This window comes from Puma concolor, chromosome D1 (genome assembly GCF_028749965.1).
Source record: "Puma concolor isolate L17-30 chromosome D1, mPumCon1.1.hap2, whole genome shotgun sequence".
Classification (NCBI taxonomy): Eukaryota; Metazoa; Chordata; class Mammalia; order Carnivora; family Felidae; genus Puma; species Puma concolor.
Window position 1 is genome coordinate 104,159,820 of NC_141676.1, and position 25,148 is coordinate 104,184,967.

Here is a 25,148-nt window from a genome sequence, read left to right on the forward strand (position 1 = left end):
AGAACCTAAGTGTCCATTGATGGATGAATGAATACAGATATAGTCTAAATATACAATGCAATATCATTCAGACTTAAAAAAGAAAAATAGCTTGCCATTTGCAATAACATGGATAAACCTGGAGGACATGCTAAGTAAAATAAGTCAGATACAGAAAGATAAATTTCACTTGTATATGAAATCTAAACAAGTCAAATTCATAGAAACAGTAGAATGGTAGTTTTCAGAGTTTGGGGGTGGGAGAAATGGGGAGATGTTGGTTAAGGGGTATAAACTTTGAGTTATAAGATGACTCAGGTCTGGGGATCTAATGTACAGCATGATAACTATAGTTAATGTAGGTTTAAAATTGGCTGTGAAAGCAGATCTTAAGTGTCCTTACACAACACACACACGCGCGCGCGCGCGCGCACCTGGCTGGCTCAGTCAGTAGAGCATGCATCTCTTGGTCTCAAGATTATAAGCCCCACATTGAGTGCAGAGATTACTTAAAAATACAAAATAAAACACACACAAAAATGCAAACTATGTGAGGTGATGGATATGTTATTCAACTTGATTATGGTAACAATTCTACAAGGTATATGTGTATTTCTGCTCCTTTGGTTTATCCCAACTAAAACATCCTCTGTGCTGCCTGTTTTCCCCTAGACAAAATACTTCCATGACTTTCCATCGTCAACCTACAGGATAAGGACCAAGCTCCTTGACTGGCTTACAACCTTCTATGAAAGTCCATTTGTCCAGCCTCCTATTCATGCCCTTTTGACCTTCACGAGATCCCCAGAGGTTATTTTCTGTACTTTGTCATCTCCTTGAGAGTAGCATTTGGGTCAGTCTTATTCATTATAATGTTTTAGTGGCCTAGCACAGTGAACTTCACCTCGAGGTATATAGGTCTTACAAATTAAGTTGGTGAGTGTATCTGGTCAACTGAATTCATTCCATCAACATAGTATCCATCTTGGGAAAGGAAGGACTTCAGGGGCCAGGTCCACAGAGACTTCCAGGAAGGACAAAGGAAGTATTTTCCAAAATTGAAAAAGATTGTCTGAATTTTGGGGTCAAATGAGAATAATCCCTCATCATGGGCATCATAGGGTTGCAGAAGTGAGGGGTCAGGGCATTTGGACAGTAACAGCTGTCGGGAGTGGTGGAGTCATGGGAGACAGTGTTATATATAGCCTCTTGACTTTTGCATAAAGTAGATTGGGATACAGGTTCTGACTGCATCTTGCTAGGTGTAACTTACTTTGGCCAAGCTATTTAATATATTTGGGCTGAAATTTCCACATATGTTAAATAAGCATAATAGTCACTCCAGATTATTTTTACTGAGGATCCTGTCAGACCTATCTTTGGCACAAGGTTAAAATTTGTCTCGTTGCAGAACCTGGATTTCTGAAATTTGAAATATTTATTCTCCCACATGTATTTAAGGTAAAGTTGAAGTTGTCAAGAGACAACCTTGTGAATTGGATTACCAAAGCCAAACTTTGGGACATTAAAAATAGGATTAAAAGGGGGCACCTGGTTGGCTCAGTTGGTTAGACATGTAATTTAGGCTCAGGTCATGATCTCACGGTTAGTGAGTACGAGCCCGATGTCAGGCTCTGTGCTGACAGTGCAGAGCCTACCTGGGATTCTCTGTCTCTCTGTTTCTCTGCCCCTCCCCTGCTTGTGTGCACTTGCTCTCTCTTGCTCTCTCAAAAATAAACATTTATAAACATATAAAAAAGTAGAATTAAAAACACAGTATGACGTTCATGTCAGTGTGTCTTGTCTTAGTATTAAGTGTGCATGTATGTGTATGTATATGTGTGTGTATATATATATACACACACATATGCATACACACACGTGTATATATACATATGCACGCACACACATTCACACACACGTGCATATTACGTTCAGAAGGGAGTCTGTAACAGACCATGACAGAAACTGAAAGGTTTCTCAACAGCTGTGTTTCCTGTATGAAGTCTTCTCAGGTGGCAACCACTTGCTTATTTTCCCACCATGATTATCAAAAAAAAATACTAAAATTAAAAATATTTTTTTAACTTGGAAGAAGTGAGTATTTGAGGAGGTAGCATCTGATTGGGTAGCTAGGGATAAGAAACATGAGGGAGAAACTGTATTTACTATGTTACAAATGAAAGAAACCAATTTAGTCCTTGGACTTGTGGGAGGAAATGATGTCCTAGCACCTGACTTGGGCCTAAGAATGGGGCTTAGAGTTTTGTATTAGAATAATCTGCAAGAGTTCTTGGATATGGAATCAACTGTGAAACTGACTATTCACCTGTGAGGAAACGTATGTCTGCTTCCATGCAAGAGGAGAAAAAAAGACATTTTTTAATGAAGCTTGGAATCCAGAAGTAAATGTGTGTATTGGAAAGTGAAACAGGGTCAGGCAAATTGTCATAAATATAGTCCACTTTGGAAGCATGATTGAGCCAAAAATACATGTACGTTAGCTAGACCAGGAATTTAGGATTTCCTGAGAACAAGGAGGAAAGTGTGTAGGGAGAGCTCCCCAACACAGGCTGCGTTGAGGACCATCTCAAGAGGGAGCTGTATGTGGCCAACAGGGAAAATGGAATCAGCACAGGAAGACTCTGCCTGTAGAGTTAAAACATGGCCTTCAAAATAAAAAGGGCTCTACATCTTCACGAGGATACCTCCTTTAGGTATTAGTTAAAACAGTTTTTTGGAAAAGCCCAGCCTCTTTTGTCTGAGCCATAGGATAAAGGAATTGTTCCATATCTTTATCAGGAAAACAAAAAAGTGAAGGTGACAGAGCGGGAAAGGGACATTTTGTAGAAACCTAGGGTCAGTTGTGCCTGCCCCCTGCCCTGGTGTCGTCATAATGTTTGAAATGGATTTGAACTTAAATTTTCAGGATACTATATTATTCCACTTGCTTTTTTGAACCCACATCACAGAACAAGGCCTTTCTATAGCAGCAATTACCAAACTATGGAACCAAAGTCTCTTAAAATGGTATAACTGTTCCATGGTCAAATAATTTTGAACCTCTGTCTTCCATCCCCACTTGAAGAGATACACACTAAAGTTACTGAATAAGCCAGCTGAAAATACACCTATTTAATTATTTTCCCTGATTGTATTTCACTTATTTTCCATTCAGCAGTTGAGAACCTTCCACGTGTTAGGCATCACTGGGCTAGGAGACAAAGTGGTGACTCTTAATGGCTTCCTATCATATAGATGGCCTCTAAGCTCTGCCTACCCATCTGACCTCCTTGCTCCATCATCCATTGCATTCTAGCCTCAGTGGTTCCCCTCACCATTTCTGAAACATTCCAGCATGTTCTTACCTCAGTTCATATACCCTCTCTAGGGAATGGTATTTCCCCCAAAATTCATCTGGCTCACTTCCTCACTTCATTCAAGGTGTTGCTCAACTCACCTGTTCTCAGGTTGGTATTCAAAACAGGTCTCACCTGCCTCTTCTAAAATAGCACTCACCATTTCATTAACAATCCTTATTCTAGTGACTTTGTTACAACTTGTTGCTTGCCGTTTTTTTACTCCACTAGAATATAGAATTCCAAATACCCAGTGTTGCAGAATGAGTCTGGAGTTCTCTCTTGTCCAGCAAGAAAGCGGATGCAAAATTAAATGTGAGAGAGGCTAATAATGTCTGGGAGGAGATAAGAGCCCCAAGTAAGGGTCCTTGCTCAGTTTTTATTAGGTTCAGAAGGCTTACAAACGTGATGGGTGTGCAGAAAGAGACAATGAAACAGTAATCATGAATTCATGTGTGTGAAAGAAAGGGGCTTTCAAAGATATGCAGTGTTAGGGGTTTGGGTCAATACAAAACAAAATCCTGGTGTGAGTATCAGGTGCTGAGTGAGTCTGTTTGTCTCAACTTGCCTAGGGGATAAGACAGAGCATGCTACCCCAGGGTCAACATGGCACCTTTCTTTTGCTAATTACCTCTGCTCCAGGCAATTTCACCAGCAGTCTATTACCTAATCTTGGATGCATTCATCCTGTGGGTTCCTACTCCTATACTTCTATACTGGGGTGCCCTGTTTACCTAATCTTGGATTCTTTCATCCTAAACCATGTTAATCCATTGGTGCAAACTGAGGGAATTCCTAAACTTATTCCCCACAACCCAGAGTTATGTCTGGAACATAGAAAGTCCTAACTATTTAAAAATTGAATAAATAAATGGCAAAAAAATTTATGGTTATTGCTTCACAGAACTTACAATTTAGCAGAAGATATAAAAATATGTGTGAAATTTAACAGTATAATGAGTGTTATCATTGGGAAAAAAATCAGAATGTACTGAAAGAATATGGGAATAGCACTTTACCCAAAGGTGGAAGAGTACTATTTAAACCAAGACTTGTACAGTTACAGAGTTGAAGGAGCACATGGTCCGTTTGTGAAATGAACGTTTAGCTTGTCTGACAGAGCAAGGCAGCATAAGGGTGAGACAACAAGGTTTAGAGCTAGGCAAGTCCTTGTAAACATAACAGAGTATGGATTTTACCCTTAGAGCAATCGGGTCACATACAGGAATTTAAGCAAGGAAAAGTAAAAGTCATCCAGATTTTAGAAACCTTAGTTTGGATACAGTAGATTGAAGGAAACAAGACTGTGGACAAGGAAACCAGCTCTGGGGATGGGTGGAATAATCTAATTGAGGTACAATGATAGTTTCTCCACAGAGGCAACAGCAATGGAGTGATGACTGGGTTCAGTAACTCTGTGGGAGGTACAATGCATAGAATTTGGTGATTTATTTAATGTACAGGGTGAAGTAGACCAATGATATTATTCATCCCCCCCTTTTTTTTTGACATGGCATCTAATATTCTGTAGGATTGTTGTTCTATAGAATATGTTACAGAAAACACTGGTCTCTTAAAAAGTTGGTCTCTTACCAACTCTGGAAGTATTACAAACCAATGGATAACAATCGGGATATGTAAAGTGCTTCATTGGTTATACTCCTTAAAACCACAGGTGTAGAGGGGCGCCTGGGTGGCGCAGTCGGTTAAGCGTCCGACTTCAGCCAGGTCACGATCTCGCGGTCTGTGAGTTCGAGCCCCGCGTCGGGCTCTGGGCTGATGGCTCAGAGCCTGGAGCCTGTTTCCGATTCTGTGTCTCCCTCTCTCTCTGCCCCTCCCCCGTTCATGCTCTGTCTCTCTCTGTCCCAAAAATAAATAAAAAAAAAAAAAAAAAAAAAAAAGTTGAAAAACCACAGGTGTAGAGATGACCTGTATGGGGCCTGTGAGTATACCAGCAGCTGAACCGACTCTGATAGGATTATAACCAAATCAACATTTATTTGGTGTTAGGGAGCTTGATTAGGAAAAGTTTCTAGGCAGGGTTGGTCTGAACCTAAGCCTACCTCTTTGTATTGCCTATTGAATGTGAAGGCCTGTTACCTGTGGAAAAGACTTGGTTCTTCCTTTCTCAGATAGCAAATATTTCCCTCGCTGGTGGTCATGTGAGTCATACCTACAGGGAATATGTGGAGGCTTCATGCAGTAGAAGGCCTCTTGGTCTTGGTAGTCCAGGTCTTTACACAGTTGAGCAGTCGAGTTCAGGTTCAGACCACACAGAGCAAAGACTAGGAGGTGCCATTGTCAAACTGGCCTGTGGAGATCATTCGGTCATAGTGTTGGTTCTTTGCCCTCCAGAGAGCAGACACCCCTTCACTGGGGTGGATGAGCAGGAGAGACAGAGACCCAGCCCTCCCTAAACAAAATGAAGCTGACAAGGTAGGTGCTGTTGTTGAAGTCTGTCACCTATTCTGAAGCGCCTACCTTCAGGGCTGGGGAGGACATCCTGGCCCTCAGGAAATCCCCACCATACATCTTCCTGTGTCCCAACTGGTCCCTTGCCTCCAGTAGGATATCTAGCTGCTTCCTCCTGCAATAGGTGTCTCGAGGTTGGAGGATGGTGGCTGTGCCATGTGCAGCCCTGGTGGTGGTGTTCATGTGGGTGAAACGTCTGGGTCAGATCAGCTGGTTTACTTTCTCCATGATTCCCTTTATTCTCAGCTCAGTCTGTTAGTCAAACTGCTGGATCCAGTGGTACTTCAAGATGTAAGGTCTTTATTAAGATGTTCCATTGGTTCAGGGCAATAGGGCTTCTCAAACTGAACAAGAACTGAAGTATTGAGGGAAAAGGAAGGTACTATCAACAAATAATATAGTCTGCTTTCAATATAAATTATTATGGCCCGGCTTAAACACATTTCAGTTGGTATAAACACATACCAAAAACGGATTCTAACGGTTTTCAATTTTGGAATCTTAAGAATCAATTTCCATGAAACGTGACTTCCTCTGTTACCAACAGATGATTTTTTGGAAGTCATTGGCTTAAAAATTAACTACATAAAATAAGTATATATCATTTTGTGATTGAATTTTAAAGTGTGCCCCTTTGCCGTATCCTCACTTATTTTTTCTTTATAAAAATCACATAGCCATGTTATAGACAATACGGAAAACAGCAAACTTTTAAAAACATGATCCTGCCTACGCTTTGCTGTTTTTATGGTATTTTTTTATTTATTGTGTCCCCTTTTCCTTTTTTCTTTCATGTATGTATTTTGTTTAGTAATCACATTAAAATTAGTACTAGTACTTTTTGCAGTAATATCATTATAAACAGTTTTTAAATTTGTTAATACTTATTTTTGAGAGAGTGAGAGACAGCATGAGTGAGGAGGGGCAGAGAGCGTGAGGGAGACACATAATCAGAAGCAGGCTTCACGTTCTGAGCTGTCAGCACAGAGCCTGACCTGGGGTTCGAACCCATGAACTATGACATCATGACCTGAGCTGAAGTCAGATGCTTAAGGAACTGAACCACACAGGCACCCCAGTATAAACATTTTAATACTGTTAATCAGTTTTCGTGATCATTTATAATCACATAATATTCTACAGGAGGATGTGAAATGGCTTGTGGAGCCAATGATATTGGACAACGGGAGTATAGCTATTTTACATGACTTTTAATGATCAATACCTAGGGGTGGAAGTATCAGATTATATATTATTGAATTAAATAATCAGCCAAAGCACATATGCGTTTTTATTCTTACTGACTGTCAAACATACTCTCGAGGTAAGAGTTTACAGTGCCACCAGCAGTATGGAAGACTGTTACGATACACGGGTGTCTCATTGGTCTTGGTAGCAAACTGTGATGAGGAAAATAACTTTTCAGGAAAACAACTTTGTTCTTTTGAGTTGCTATTCAGACATTTTACAGTAGAACCCTGCTCTATACGAGTCTGGACATTTAGATAAGGACTTGAGTTTGGGGTGCCTGCCCTAGGTTCACCTTTTACTTTTCCTGGACACCTTTTAAAATAACCACTTAGAGGGGCGGCTGGGCGGCTCAGTCGTTTAAGCATCCAACTCTTGATTTCACCTCAGGTCATGATCTCATGGATTGTGAGACGAAGTCCTGCATCGGGCTTTGTGCTGACAGCACAGAGATTCTCTCTCTCCTTCTCTCTCTCTTGCTATCAAAAATAAATAAACTTAAAAAAGTAAAATAACCACTTAGGCTTGAGCCCATGAAAAGTCAGTAATCTCCACCCCAACCACTTTATAAGTAATAGGTGCTTGCTACCCTGCTCTCCTATCTCCCGCTTGCTGGTTACTTGATGGAGGACTCCCCACCCCCTCAATTACCCCTCTTCCCTTCTGGGACTTCTAAGTACAGATTTTCCTTGAGTTAATAATAGGGTTTATATCCCAATAAGTCCATTTTAAGTTGGAAAAAAGTACCATAAGCCAGGGCACCTGGGTGACTCAGTCAAACATCCAACTCTTAATTGCAGCCCAGGTCATGATTTCACTGTTGGTGAGATCAGTCTGTGAACTGGCAGTGCAGAGCTTGCTTGGGATTCTCTCTCTCCCTTTCTGTCCGCCCCTTCCCTGCTCTTGCACACTTGTCTGCGTGCTCTCTCAAAATAAAAAAAAAATACTTTAAGAAATAATAAATACCATAAGACAAAAAGGCATTTAATACATGTAACCTACAAAACATAGCTTACTTTACCCACCCCACCCTAAATGTGAACCACTTCTATTATCCTACAGTGGGGCAAAATCATCTAATCCAAAGCCTATTTTATAAGAATGTTGAATATCTCAGGTAACTTAATCGCATACTGTACTGAAAGTGAACAACAGAATGCTTGTATGTATGGAATGATTGTCAGTGTGTGGGTTGTTGACTCCCATGATCCCATGGCTGCCCGTAGGCTGTGGTTCACTCTTGCTGCAGAGGGTCTCAAGAGTGTGTTGTACTATATATTCCTAGCCTTGGGAAAAGCTTCAAGTTCAAAATCCAAAGTATGGTTTCTACTGAAGGCTTACTGCTTTTACACCATCATAAAGTCAAAGGATCATAAATCTAACCACTGTAAATTGGGAGCTCTCTCTAAGAATAAATCCTGTAACTCTACTTCCTTTGTGTGAGTATATTGAAACTGCACCTTTAATCAAAAGGACTCTGTGGATCTTATTACTCCCCCCAAAAACTTGGAATTTGGATGCTGAGGGAACTACCTGCTGATCCAACGTGTGTGGCGTGTGCCCCCTCATTCATCAGGTCATAATCTACATGTTCTCATTTCAGTACACCATTCCAGCTTCTCAACACACAAAGCACAAAAGTTGCATATAGTGTTCCTCAACAAGAATACTAAGACAAATATTTAATAAAAAATATTTAACTGACACTGAATGTCATTGTGTTCACTTGGACAACAAAGTAACTAAAGAGAATGTCATCACCAGTTTAAATTCTGTTCATCTTGTGCTCCCTTTGGCAGCATATATACTAAAGTCTGATCATCTGTTACGGTCCCAGGAGTCTCCTAAGCCCCATGGAGGTACGTTTAGCCATGGCCTAAAATGATACAGGTGAAGCCAAAGTTGGAAATCTACTCCTGTTTGTTAATTGGCCTGTTTTTTCCTTTATTTTTTTAAATTGCCTTTTTTTTTTTGTTTAGCCGAAAATGTGTTTATTGTTTTTATTGAAGTAGAACTCAGTGTTTCAGGTGTACAATATAATGATTCAAAAATGCTATACATTTCTCCTTATCAAAATAAGTTCATTCTTAATCTCTTGTATCTATCTTACCTATCCTCCTATCCCCTTTTCTCCTGGAAACCACCAGTTTGTTCTCTGTGTTTAAGCATCTGGTTTTTGGTCTTTGTTTTTTAAATTCCACATAACACCTTACACCCTGTCAGAATGGCTAAAATGAAAAATACAGGAAATAACAAGTGTTGATGAGGCCATATCATGTGCTGTTAGTGGGGATGCCAATTGGTACAGCTGCTGTAGAAAACAATATGTAGGTTTCTCCAAGAAAATAAAAAAATTGCCATAGGATCCAGTAATTCCATTACTAGGTATTTACCCAAACAAAATAAAAACACTACTGCAAAAAGATCTTTGTACTCCTATATTCATTGCAACATGACTTATAATAGCTAATATATGGCATCAACTCAAGTGTCCGTTGATAAATGATTGGATAAAGAAGACGTACATATACACAATGGAATATTACTGAGCCATAAAAAAGAATGAGATATTGCCATTTAAAACGGCATCGATGGGGGCGCCTGGGTGGCGCAGTCGGTTAAGCGTCCGACTTCAGCCAGGTCACGATCTTGCCGTCCGCGAGTTCGAGCCCCGCGTCGGGCTCTGGGCTGATGGCTCGGAGCCTGGAGCCTGTTTCTGATTCTGTGTCTCCCTCTCTCTCTGCCCCTCCCCCGTTCATGCTCTGTCTCTCTCTGTCGCAAAAATAAATAAACGTTGAAAAAAAAAAATTAAAAAAAAAAAAACGGCATCGATGGACCTAGAGGGTATAATGCTAAATAAAATAAGTCAGTCAGAAAAGGACAAACACCATGTCATTGCACTCCTGTGTGGAACTTAAGAAACAAGATCTACAAATTAAACTGCTGTTTAATATTTATACAGAAAGGCTTGAAGCCTAGTTACACTATTGCCTTTGTCATAATTGTTAAAGATTCTTTTGAAATAATATATTTAATTATGCCAAAATTAAAACACCTCCTATATTATATGCTACTAATTAGATAGTTGCCTGAAAGAAAGATCCTTAGAAAATCCATCTTCTGATTGGTGAACGAATAGCTGAATGAATGATCACCAAGATTGCACTTGGATAACTGTCCTCAATTTAAGTATTTTGATTAAATTATAAAATGCTATTAAAAACGTATGCCAATATTACAGACGAAAATGGAGACTTCCTATTTTAAATGACTTTTAGTACCAGGATATTTCAGCTAAATCATTTACTTCCTTTGCCCATTGTTTTAATTTTGATGTCAACGTTTTCAATTTCTTAGTTGAAGATTCTTTTTTTTTTTTTTTTTTCAACGTTTTATTTATTTTTGGGACAGACAGAGACAGAGCATGAACGGGGGAGGGGCAGAGAGAGAGGGAGACACAGAATCGGAAACAGGCTCCAGGCTCTGAGCCATCAGCCCAGAGCCTGACGCGGGGCTCGAACTCACGGACCGCGAGATCGTGACCTGGCTGAAGTCGGACGCTTAACCGACTGCGCCACCCAGGCGCCCCGACGATTCTTATATAACAAACATCTTAACACTCAATCTCTGAATTTTGCAGAAAATATTTTATTAATTGTTCAACAGTTTAGAAATATTTAACATTTAGAGTTAAAGCAGTGAAGAATTCCTTTGTGACCTATTTCTATTACTTCTAAATTTAGACTGTTCTCCACACTTTTATTTCTGAGTATTTAATTTTATTTTTTAAATATCTTTTGTGATTGGATTTTTTATTCTTTGGTGTGCCTAGATTCTGCCAACTGGATAGAAAGTCTACTGGTTATTATGATAAAGATACTCTCTGCTCTCTTACTGACCTTTATAATAATTTTAATTATTACTAATTATGAAAGGGACCTACAATTGTTATTTTTAGCTGATATGATTATACCCTCAGGAAAGCCAATCTCATGAGAAGAACAAACATGTATACTTATTACAAAAAAGTAAGTAACTTGAAAGACACATAAGCAAAATTTCATGGGTACCTAAAAGATTGTAGCAAACTTGACCTGGGACAGTTAAGAATGACTTCATGGGGGTGGAGGAATGGAAGTTATAGTTTAATGGTCATGGGAGTCTCCATGTGGAGTGATGAAAAGGATAGTGGTGATGGTTGCATAATACTGTCAATGTAATTAATGCCATTGTTTTATACACTTCAATGGTTAAAAGAGAAAAGTTTTATGTTATCTATAACCATAATATTTTTGAGGTGGGGGGGGGGCAGTGGGAGAAAGAGAATCTTAAGCAGACTTCATGCCCAGAGCAGAGTATGATGCAGGGTTCAGTCTCACAACTGCAAGATCATGACTTGAGCCTAAACCAAGAGTCAGATGCTTAACTGACTGAGCCACCTAGGGGCCTCTATAACCATAATTTTTATAATTAATAATATAATGTACCATAAACTATAGAATTATAGACTTTAAATGAGAATTATATAGTAGGTAAACAATTTATCAAAACTTTTTTTTTTCCTTGAAAGAATGACTGTACAGGACTGATGCCCTTTGATTCTCAAAAGACTAGAAGGAGGTGATCAGAGGGGAGGAAAAAAACCATCTTTTAGGTAGGGAAAGCTATATTTGCTATGGGATTTTTCTTTTTAAAAAATCTTAATTTCACTGTATCTGTGAACTGTGTAGCTGTAACTTCCACACTGTAAACTGTGTGTCCATAAGTCCAGAACTGTTAACCTTGCTTTAAGAACAATTTCTTGAGGCAAGAAGGCTATTAGTGTCCAAAAATGAGGGGTTAATCTAAATATTTTGAAAGGATTGGAGAAGCTCTGAGGAGCAAACTTAATAAAGACAGTCAGCTATCTTGGTTTCCTTTTATCTGACACAGACAGTCATTGATTATAACTAGGCAGTTCTGCTCCCTGATCCTTTTATAGTAATAAATATTCTCTGGGGCACCTGGTTGACTCAGTTAAATGTTGGACTCTGGATTCTGGCTCAGGTCATGATCTCAGGGTTCGTGAGATGGAGCCCCGCTTCTGGCTCTGTGCTGACAGAGTGGAGCCTGCCTGGGATTTTCTCTCTCTTTCTCTCCATGTCCCTCCCCCGCTCTCTCTCTCAAAAAAAAAATAAACATGAAAAAAATATTAGCGAATATCCTAATGTTCTTACATTAAAAAGATACAAGTAATAACCAAATTAAAGAAGAGTCTAGGCTAACAGGTGATAAAGACATTCTGGTTGGTTTTGAAGAATGGTAACTTTTTTTTTAATTGAAGGATAACCTACAGTGTTAAACTGATTTCAAATGTACAATATAATAATTCTCTACTTGGTGATCATCACCATAAGTGTAACCTTAATCCCTTTTATTTCACTCTTTCCCTCATCCCCATCTCCCCTCTGGCAATTACCAGTTTTTTCTTTGTATTAAAAAGTTCATTTTTTTTTGTCTCTTTTGTTTGCTCATTTGTTTCTTAAATCCCACGTACAAATGAAAGCATACAGTATGTGTCTTTGCCCAACTTATTTCATTTAGTATTATGCCCCCTAGACCCATTCATGCCATTGCAAATGGCAAGATCTCATTCCTTTCTGTGGCTGAGTAATATTCCTTTATATAATACACACATACTATTTGTATGGCATATATTTGGCATATGGCGCGTGCACGCACACACACACACACACCACATCTTCTTTATCCATCTATTGATGGACATTTGGGCTGCTTCCATATCTTGACTGTTGTAAATAATGCTACGATAAACATAGGGATGCATATATATTTTTGCTAGTGTTTTTGAAGAAGAATTGTAACTTATTCTTGACACACAACTTCAAGATCCGAGCGTTCATCTGATTACTGACGGCTAACATATATTCTTGAGCTTGTTAAAATTCTTGGCTTCAGGACCCATTTCCTAACACTGGGTCCTAAATGATACATGGGACAAACTCTGAAGTTGAAGAGTTGGGATCTCTTCCATTAGCCAATGGTCATACCTGAAACTTCGAAATCCAACTCAGTATTATTGAGAATGAGATTGCCAAGGACTCAGAATAGACAGCTTAAGACATCAGATATTCCAAGAAAACAGGATTTTTTTTTCCTTCATCACAGATATAGTGATTATATGCTCCAGTAAAAACACTGAGTTTTGATTCCTGGTATCACCAATTACTACCTGTGTGATAATGCATTAGACAGGGTTCCATTTCCTCACTGTTAAAGCAGGGTTCTTTACACAGGAGACCTTGGTGTTGAAATAAAAAAATAGGATGCATCTATTTAATTCCGCATATGCCTTATAAATAGCAAATCACTGGATCATCTTCTTAAATTATTTTTCCTTTGGGCTATTTTTCTTTGTGTTAAAACATACATACAAAATTTACCATTACACCTAGTTTTTAAGTGTACAATCTAGTGGCATTACAAATATTAAGCCATATGTTATCATTTTTAAGATATTTTAGCTTTTGATTATGGATATTAAAAGCATACAGAAGCAGAGAGTAGTGTAAGCAACTCTTACTCCTGCAGTGTACTCATCACTCAGCTTCAGAAATGTGTTTCTGCATCCCCATAATAAATTCCACTTGATCACCATGAATGATCCTTGCAGTGCATTGTTGAATGCAGTTTGCTAATATTTTGTGAAGAATTTTTGCATCTTGTTCATCAGAGACAATAGCCTGTAGTTTTCTTTTTTTGTAGTGTTTGTCTGGCTTGGGTATCAAGGTAACGCTGGCCTTGTAGGATGTTTTTAGAAGTTTGCCTTTCTCTTCTATTTTTTGGAATAGTTTGAGAAGAATGGGTATTAACTGTTTTTTAAACGTTTGGTAGAATGTATCTGTGAACTCATCTAGTCCTGGAATCGTTGTAAGTTTTTAATTATTGATTCCATTTCATTGCTAGCAATTGATTTCAGATTTTTCTATTTCTTTCTGACTCCGGTTTGGGAAGTTGTACGTTTTGAGGGATTTATCCATTTCTTCTACTTTGTCCAGTTAGTTGTCATATGGTGACCAATCCTAGCTCATTTATACTGCTATTCACCTCCCATCCTCTTCTTACTGGGTTATTTCCAAAAAATCATATTGTTTAATCTATATATACTTGAGAATGAATCATAAAAGATGAATACTCATTTATAAAGGCATAAGAATAAACTATCATTTTATCCACATACAGAATAAGTTCTTAAGTTTAATTTACAAATTGCTCTTAGCATTTAATAAGTGATTTTTTATTCGAGTTGAACAATACTGTATTTCAGGTGTATAGCATAGTAATACAACAATTCTATACATTACAAAATGCTCACCACAGTAAGTATGGTTATCATATGTCACCATACAAATTTATTACAATATTAATAACTGTATTAACTATGGCATATGTTTCATCTTCATGACTGATTTCATAAATGAAAGTTTTTACCTCTTAATATCCTTCACCTATTTTGTCCATCCTTCACCCCCTTCCTTCTGGCAACCACCAGTTTTCTCTATTTATGTCCACTTCTGGGTTGTTTTTTGTTTGTTTGTTGACTTGTTTTTTATATTCTGCATATAAGTAAAACTGTATGATATGTCTTTCTCTAACATTTTACTAAGTATAATATCTTCTAGGTCCCTCTATATTTTCATGACTGGAAAGACTTCATTCTTTTTTAACAGCTAAATATTTCACTTATAATATACCACATCTTTATTCATTAATTTGTTGATGTACACTTAAGTTGCTTCCATATCTTGAGTATTGTAAATAATGCTACATTAAACATAGGGATGCATGTATCTTCTTTAATTAGAGTTTTGGTTTTCTTTGGGTAAAACCCAGTAGTGGAATTAGTAAATCATAAAGTATTTCTATTGTTTTGAACTGTGTTTTAATTTTTAAAAAAGAGATCAATTTCATTTATACAGTGACAACACATGTAAAAGCTATCTCACATATCCCCATCCATCAAATCTAAGTTTCCTAAAATGATAATAGAAAACCAACTTTAAATATATTAATACCAGGAATCAAATTTGTCTGTAAACAGAATGTTGTTATGAGGCCGTGTTTGTTCTTGATTCTTAGTGTGAGCACCTTTTCTATTATGTAGAAAATTGTGAGCAACAGAAATCTAAGTTTTTTTCCTATTCTAGCTAATGTAAACATGATCCAAAAATTTCTTGATGCTAAAAATCTTACTAGTAGGTTTATCAGGTCACCGGAAGCTCAGACTTCTTGCTAATGATAATACTCAGAATTAAACAGACAACCCTTTCCTTGCATTATAAACAGAAATTCATGGAAGATACCATTAATTTTTTGAGAAACCTCCATACTGTTTTCCACAGTGGCTGTACCAGTTTGCATTCCCAGCAACAGCTCACAAGGGATACATTTTTTCCATATCCTCACCAACACACTACTTCATATCTTTTTTACTCTAGCCATTTTGATGAGTGCAAGGTGATATTTCATTGTGATTTTGACTTGGATTTGCCTGATAATGTGTGATGTTGAGCGTCTTTTCATATGTCTGCTGGCTATCTGTGTGTCCTCTTTGAAGAAATACCTACTCAGGTCATCTGCCCATTTTTTATTTGGAGTTGGGGGGTTAGATGGAGTTGTATAATTTTGTGTATTTTGGATATTAACTCCTTACTGGATGTATCATTTAAAGATATCCTCTCCCATTCAGTTTTGTTCATAGTTTCCTCTGCTCTGTAAACCCTTTTTATTTTGTTGTAGTCCCAATAGTTTATTTTTGTTTTTCTTTCCATTGCCTGAGGAGACACAGGTAGGAAAATGTTGCTCAAGCTGATGTCAGAGATGAATGCCTATGATTTCTTCTAGGAGTTTTATGGTTTCAGGTCTCACATTTAGGTCTTTAATCCACTTTGAGTTTATTTTAGTGTATGACATGAGAGTGGTCCAGTTTCATTTCTTTAGCTTATAGCTGCCCAGTTTTCCAGTACTATTTATTGAAGAGATTGTTTTCTCCCCGTGTATATCCTTGCCTCCTTGGTTGTAGATTAATTGACTGTATAAGTGTGGGTTTATTTTTGCCTCTTTACTTTGTTCCATTGATCTGTGTGTCTATTTTGGTTTAGTACTAAGGTGTTGTGATTTTTACAGCTGTCTAGTATATCTTGAAATCTGGGATTGTGATACCTGCAGCTTCATTCTTCTTTCTCAAGATTGCTCTGGCTATTCAGGGCTTTGGTGGATCCACACAAACTTAATACTATTTCTTCTAGTTCTGTGAAAAATGCTATTGATATTTTGATAAGGATTCCATTGAAAGTGTAGATTGCTTTTGGAAGTATAGATATTTTAACAATATTTTTCCAATTCCTTAGCTTGGACTATCTTTCCACTTGTGTCCTCTTTAATTTCTTTCATGAGTGAAGCTTCCATCGTTATAGCATTCAGAGTATAGGTCCTTCATCTCCTTGGTTAAATTTATTTCTAGAATTTAATTCTTTTTCATGTACTTGTAAATAGGATTATTTTCTTAATTTCTATTTCTGATGTGTTATTAGTATATAGAAATAAGACACATTTTCTGAATATTTTGTATCCTGCAACTTTACTGAATTCATTTATGACTTTAATGGTTTATTTGATAGAGTCTTGAGGGTTTTGTATGTATTGTATCCTGTCATCTGGAAATAATGACAGTTTTACTTCTGCTATACTAATTTGGATGCCTGTTACTTCTTTTCCCTGTCTGATAGCTGTGACTAGGACTTCTGTTACTAGGTTGAGTAAAACTGGCAGAAGTTGACATCCTTGCTGTCTTCCTAATCTTACAGGAAGAGCTCTATTTTTCACCGTTAAGTTTGATGTTAGCTGTGGGTTTGTCATTTATGGCCATTATTATGTTGAGGTATATTTTCTCTAAAACCCACGTTGTTGAGAATTTTATCATGAATAATGAATTTTTTCAAGTGCTTTTTCTAAATCTATTGAGATCATCAGATGATTTTTATCCTTCATTTTGTTAATGTGTTTTATCATGTTAATTGATCTGTGGATATTGAACCACCCTTGCATCCCCAGAACAAATCCCACTTGATTGCTGTGAACGATCTTTATAGTGTATTGTTGAATGCAGTTTGCTGATATTTTGTTGAGAATTTTTGCATCCTGTTCATCAGAGATATTGGCCAGTACTTTTTTTTTTTTTTTAATAGTGTGTCTAACATAGGCATCGGGGAAATGCTGGCCTTGTAAAATGTAGTTAGAAGTTTTCCTTTCTCATTTATTTTTGGAATAGTCTAAGGAATAGGTATTAACTCTTTTAAAGTTTATTTTATTTTTGAAAGAGAGACAGAGCATGAGTGGGGGAATGGCAGAGTTACAGAGGGTACACTGAACTCAAAGTGGGCTCCAGGCTCCACGCTGTCAGCGCAGAACTCAAGGTAGGGTTTGAATTCAGGAACTGTGAGATCATGACCCAAGCCGAAGTTGGATGCTTAACCAACTGAGCCACCCAAGCAACCCCTCTTTTTTTAAGTGTTTGATAGAATTTATCTGTGAACTCATCTGGTCCTGGAATCACTGTGAGTTTTTAATTACTGATTCCATTTCATTACTGGTAATTGATTTCATATTTTTCTTTCTTTCTGACTCAGGTTTGGAAAATTATACATTTTGAGGAATTTATCTATTTCTTCTACTTTGTGCACTTTGTTGGCATGTGATTTTTCAAGTAGTCTCTTCTAATTCTTTGTGTATCTGTAATATCTGTTGTTACTTTTCTTTAAATTCTGATTTTATTTGGGTCCTATATTTTTTTTTCCTTGATGACTCTAAAAGTTTGTAGGGGCGCCTGGGTGGCGCAGTCGGTTGGGCGTCCGACTTCAGCCAGGTCCCGATCTCGCGGTCCGGGAGTTCGAGCCCCGCGTCAGGCTCTGGGCTGATGGCTCAGAGCCTGGAGCCTGTTTCCGATTCTGTGTCTCCCTCTCTCTCTGCCCCTCCCCCGTTCATGCTCTGTCTCTCTCTGTCCCAAAAATAAATAAACGTTTGAAAAAAAAAAAATTTTTTTTTTTTAAAGTTTGTCGGAGGGAGAGAGGGAAGATGGCGGCGTAGGAGGACGCTGGGCTTACCGCGCGTCCTGCTGATCACTTAGATTCCACCTACACCTGCCTAAATAACCCAGAAAACCACCAGAGGATTACCAGAACGGAGTCGCCGGAGCCAAGCGCAGACGAGAGGCCCACGGAAGAGGGTAGGAAGGGCGGCGAGGCGGTGCTCGCTCCACGGACTGGCGGGAGGGAGCCGGGGCGGAGGGGCGGCTCGCCGGCCAAGCAGAGCCCCCGAGTCTGGCTTGCAAAAAGCGGAGGGGCCTGACGGACTGTGTTCCGACAGCAAGCGCGACTTAGCGTCTGGGAGGTCATAAGTTAACAGCTCTGCTCAGAAAGCGGGAAGGCTGGAGGACAAAGGGAAGGAGAGCTGCTGAGCCCCTGGACAACAGAGCTCAGTTTGGTGGGGAACAAAGGCGCTCACCAGTGCCATCTCCCCCGCCCATCCCCCAGCCAAAATCCCAAAGAGAACCAGTTCCTGCCAGGGAACTTGCTCGCTCCGCGCAAACACCCAACTCTGCGCTTCTGCGGAGCCAAACCTCCGGCAGCGGATCTGACTCCCTCCTGCTGCCACAGGGCCCCTCCTGAAGAGGATCACCTAAGGAGAAGCAAGCTAAGCCTGCCCCTCCTGCCCCTGTGCACCTTGCCTACCCACCCCAGCTAAGACGCCAGATCCCCAGCATCACAAGCCTGGCAGTGTGCAAGTAGCCCAGACAGGCCACCCCACCCCACAGTGAATCCCGCCCATAGGAGAGGGGAAGAGAAGGCACGCACCAGTCTGACTGTGGACACAGCGGTGGGCTGGGGACAGACATCAGGTCGGACTGCGGCTCCGCCCACCAACTCCAGTTATACACCACAGCACAGGGGAAGTGCCCTGCAGGTCCTCACCACGCCAGGGACTATCCAAAATGACCAAGCGGAAGAATTCCCCTCAGAAGAATCTCCAGGAAATAACAACAGCTAATGAGCTGATCAAAAAGGATTTAAATAATATAACAGAAAGTGAATTTAGAATAATAGTCATAAAATTAATCGCTGGGCTTGAAAACAGTATAACGGACAGCAGAGAATCTCTTGCTACAGAGATCAAGGGACTAAGGAATAGTCACGAGGAGCTGAAAAACGCTTTAAACGAAATGCATAACAAAATGGAAACCACCACGGCTCGGATTGAAGAGGCAGAGGAGAGAATAGGTGAACTAGAAGATAAAGTTATGGAAAAAGAGGAGGCTGAGAAAAAGAGAGAGAAAAAAATCCAGGAGTATGAGGGGAAAATTAGAGAACTAAGTGATACACTAAAAAGAAATAATATACGCATCATTGGTATCCCAGAGGAGGAAGAGAGAGGGAAAGGTGCTGAAGGGGTACTTGAAGAAATAATAGCTGAGAACTTCCCTGAACTGGGGAAGGAAAAAGGCATTGAAATCCAAGAGGCACAGAGAACTCCCTTCAGACGTAACTTGAATCGATCTTCTGCACGACATATCATAGTGAAACTGGCAAAATACAAGGATAAAGAGAAAATTCTGAAAGCAGCAAGGGGTAAACGTGCCCTCACATATAAAGGGAGACCTATAAGACTCGTGACTGATCTCTCTTTTGAAACTTGGCAGGCCAGAAAGAATTGGCACGAGATTTTCAGTGTGCTAGACAGAAAAAATATGCAGCCGAGAATCCTTTATCCAGCAAGTCTGTCATTTAGAATAGAAGGAGAGATAAAGGTCTTCCCAAACAAACAAAAACTGAAGGAATTTGTCACCACTAAACCAGCCCTACAAGAGATCCTAAGGGGGACCCTGTGAGACAAAGTACCAGAGACATCACTACAAGCATAAAACATACAGACATCACAATGACTCTAAACCCATACCTTTCTATAATAACACTGAATGTAAATGGATTAAATGCGCCAACCAAAAGACATAGGGTATCAGAATGGATAAAAAAACAAGACCCATCTATTTGCTGTCTACAAGAGACTCATTTTAGACCTGAGGACACCTTTAGATTGAGAGTGAGGGGATGGAGATCTATTTATCATGCTACTGGAAGCCAAAAGAAAGCTGGAGTAGCCATACTTATATCAGACAAACTAGACTTTAAATTAAAGACTGTAACAAGAGATGAAGAAGGACATTATATAATAGTGACAGGGTCTATCCATCAGGAAGAGCTAACAATTATAAATGTCTATGCGCCGAATACCGGAGCGCCCAAATATATAAAACAATTACTCATAAACATAAGCAACCTTATTGATAAGAATGTGGTAATTGCAGGGGACTTTAACACCCCACTTACAGAAATGGATAGATCATCTAGACACACGGTCAATAAAGAAACAAGGGCCCTGAATGAGACATTGGATCAGATGGACTTGACAGATATATTTAGAACTCTGCATCCCAAAGCAACAGAATATACTTTCTTCTCGAGTGCACATGGAACATTCTCCAAGATAGATCATATACTGGGTCACAAAACAGCCCTTCATAAGTTTACAAGAATTGAAATCATACCATGCATACTTTCAGACCACAATGCTATGAAGCTTGAAATCAACCACAGAAAAAAGTCTGGAAAACCTCCAAAAGCATGGAGGTTAAAGAACACCCTACTAACGAATGAGTGGGTCAACCAGGCAGTTAGAGAAGAAATTAAAAAATATATGGAAACAAACGAAAATGAAAATACAACAATCCAAACGCTTTGGGACGCAGCGAAGGCAGTCCTGAGAGGAAAATACATTGCAATCCAGGCCTATCTCAAGAAACAAGAAAAATCCCAAATACAAAATCTAACAGCACACCTAAAGGAACTAGAAGCAGAACAGCAAAGGCAGCCTAAACCCAGCAGAAGAAGAGAAATAATAAAGAGCAGAGCAGAAATAAACAATATAGAATCTAAAAAAACTGTAGAGCAGATCAACGAAACCAAGAGTTGGTTTTTTGAAAAAATAAACAAAATTGACAAACCTCTAGCCAGGCTTCTCAAAAAGAAAAGGGAGATGACCCAAATAGATAAAATCATGAATGAAAATGGAATTATTACAACCAATCCCTCAGAGATACAAGCAATTATCAGGGAATACTATGAAAAATTATATGCCAACAAATTGGACAACCTGGAAGAAATGGACAAATTCCTGAACACCCACACTCTTCCAAAACTCAATCAGGAGGAAATAGAAAGCTTGAACAGACCCATCACCAGCGAAGAAATTGAATCGGTTATCAAAAATCTCCCAACAAATAAGAGTCCAGGGCCAGATGGCTTCCCAGGGGAGTTCTACCAGACGTTTAAAGCAGAGATAATACCTATCCTTCTCAAGCTATTCCAAGAAATAGAAAGGGAAGGAAAACTTCCAGACTCATTCTATGAAGCCAGTATTACTTTGATTCCTAAACCAGACAGAGACCCAGTAAAAAAAGACAACTACAGGCCAATATCCCTGATGAATATGGATGCAAAAATTCTCAATAAGATACTAGCAAATCGAATTCAACGGCATATAAAAGGAATTATTCACCATGATCAAGTGGGATTCATTCCTGGGATGCAGGGCTGGTTCAACATTCGCAAATCAATCAACGTGATACATCACATTAACAAAAAAAAAAGAGAAAAACCATATGATCCTGTCAATCGATGCAGAAAAGGCCTTTGACAAAATCCAGCACCCTTTCTTAATAAAAACCCTTGAGAAAGTCGGGATAGAAGGAACATACTTAAAGATCATAAAAGCCATTTATGAAAAGCCCACAGCTAACATCATCCTCAACGGGGAAAAACTGAGAGCTTTTTCCCTGAGATCAGGAACACGACAGGGATGCCCACTCTCACCGCTGTTGTTTAACATAGTGCTGGAAGTTCTAGCATCAGCAATCAGACAACAAAAGGAAATCAAAGGCATCAAAATTGGCAAAGATGAAGTCAAGCTTTCGCTTTTTGCAGATGACATGATATTATACATGGAAAATCCGATAGACTCCACCAAAAGTCTACTAGAACTGATACGTGAATTCAGCAAAGTTGCAGGATACAAAATCAATGTACAGAAATCAGTTGCATTCTTATACACTAACAATGAAGCAACAGAAAGACAAGTAAAGAAACTGATCCCATTCACAATTGCACCAAGAAGCATAAAATACCTAGGAATAAATCTAACCAAAGATGTAAAGGATCTGTATGCTGAAAACTATAGAAAGCTTATGAAGGTAATTGAAGAAGATTTAAAGAAATGGAAAGACATTCCCTGCTCATGGATTGGAAGAATAAATATTGTCAAAATGTCAATACTACCCAAAGCTATCTACACATTCAATGCAATCGCAATCAAAATTGCACCAGCATTCTTCTCAAAACTAGAACAAGCAATCCTAAAATTCATATGGAACCACAAAAGGCCCCGAATAGCCAAAGTAATTTTGAAGAAGAAGACCAAAGCAGGAGGCATCACAATCCCAGACTTTAGCCTCTACTACAAAGCTGTCATCATCAAGACAGCATGGTATTGGCACAAAAACAGACACATAGACCAATGGAATAGAATAGAAACCCCAGAACTAGACCCACAAACGTATGGCCAACTCATCTTTGACAAAGCAGGAAAGAACATCCAATGGAAAAAAGACAGTCTCTTTAACAAATGGTGCTGGGAGAACTGGACAGCAACATGCAGAAGGTTGAAACTAGACCACTTTCTCACACCATTCACAAAAATAAACTCAAAATGGATAAAGGACCTGAATGTGAGACAGGAAACCATCCAAACCCTAGAGGAGAAAGCAGGAAAAGACCTCTCTGACCTCAGCCGTAGCAATCTCTTACTCGACACATCCCCAAAGGCAAGGGAATTAAAAGCAAAAGTGAATTCCTGGGACCTTATGAAGATAAAAAGCTTCTGCACAGCAAAGGAAACAACCAACAAAACTAAAAGGCAACCAACGGAATGGGAAAAGATATTTGCAAATGACATATCGGACAAAGGGCTAGTATCCAAAATCTATAAAGAGCTCACCAAACTCCACACCCGAAAAGCAAATAACCCAGTGAAAAAATGGGCAGAAAACATGAATAGACACTTCTCTAAAGAAGACATCCGGATGGCCAACAGGCACATGAAAAGATGTTCAGCGTCGCTCCTTATCAGGGAAATACAAATGAAAACCACACTCAGGTATCACCTCACGCCAGTCAGAGTGGCCAAAATGAACAAATCAGGAGACTATAGATGCTGGAGAGGATGTGGAGAAACGGGAACCCTCTTGCACTGTTGGTGGGAATGCAAATTGGTGCAGCCGCTCTGGAAAGCAGTGTGGAGGTTCCTCAGAAAATTAAAAATAGACCTACCCTATGACCCAGCAATAGCACTGCTAGGAATTTATCCAAGGGACACAGGAGTACTGATGCATAGGGGCACTTGTACCCCAATGTTCATAGCAGCACTCTCAACAATAGCCAAATTATGGAAAGAGCCTAAATGTCCATCAACTGATGAATGGATAAAGAAATTGTGGTTTATATACACAATGGAGTACTACGTGGCAATGAGAAAAAATGAAATATGGCCTTTTGTAGCAACGTGGATGGAACTGGAGAGTGTGATGCTAAGTGAAATAAGCCATACAGAGAAAGACAGATACCATATGGTTTCACTCTTATGTGGATCCTGAGAAACTTAAGAGAAACCCATGGGGGAGGGGAACAAAAAAAAAAAAAAAAGAGGTTAGAGTGGGAGAGAGCCAAAGCATAAGAGACTGTTGAGAACTGAGAACAAACTAAGGGTTGATGGGGGGTGGGAGGGAGGAGAGGGTGGGTGATGGGTACTGAGGAGGGCACCTTTTGGGATGAGCACTGGGTGTTGTATGGAAACCAATTTGACAATAAATTTCATATAAAAAAAAATAAAATAAAAAAAAATAAAAAAAAAATAAAAGTCTTTAAAAAAATAAAAAAAATAAAAAAAAAAAATAAAGTTTGTCAACCTTATTTCTCTTTCCAAAGAACCCGCTCTTGGTTTCATTGATCTTTTACATTGATTTTTCAGTCTCTATTTTGTTTTATTTTTTTAAATTTACATCCAAATTAGTTTTATATTATTTTTGTTTCTCTTTCCTTATGTTCATCTGTTTTGTCTCTTAAAGTCCTCAGATGAGTGAAGTCATATGATTTTTGTCTTTCTCTGACTAATTTCACTTAGCATAACACCCTCCATTTCCATCCACATAGTTGCAAATGGCATGATTTCATTCTTTTTGATTTCTGAGAAATACTCCATTGTGTGTGTGTGTGTGTGTGTGTGTATACACACCACATCTTGTTTATCCATTCATCCATCGATGGACATTTGGGCTCTTTCCATACTTTGGCTATTGTGGATAGTGCTGCTATAAACATTGGAGTGCATGTGCCCCTTCGAAACCACATACCTGTATGCCTTGGATAATTACCTAGTAGTGCAATTGCTGGGTCATAGCGTAGTTCGATCTTTAATATTTTGAGGAACCTCAATTCCAGAGTGGCTGTACCAGTTTGCATTCCCACCAACAGTATAAGAGGGTTCCCCTTTCTCCACATTCTTGCATAGCATGTTTGCTGTGTTTAGCCATTCTGACAGAGGTAAAGTGATAGCTCATTGTAGTTTTGATTTGTATTTCCCTGAAAATGATGGATGTTGAACACCATTTCATGTGTCTGTTAGCTTCTGTATGTCATCTTTTGAAAAATGTTAATTCATGTTTTCTGCCTATTTCTTAACTTGATTATTTGTTTTTTGGGTTTTGAGTTTGATAATTTCTTTATATACTTTGGATACTAACCCTTTATTCAGTATGTTATTTACAAATATATTCGCCTATCCTGAAGTTGACCTTTTAGTTTTATTGTTTCTTTGCTGTACTGAGCTTTTTTATCTTAAGTCCCAATAGTTTATTTTTGCTTTTGT

General features: G+C 38.8%; 1 pseudogene; it reads right to left on the bottom strand.

Annotated features, from left to right (window-relative positions):
• Positions 1-25,148, bottom strand: part of LOC112865863 (NXPE family member 2-like) — a 136,995-nt pseudogene that overhangs the window by 17,431 nt on the left and 94,416 nt on the right.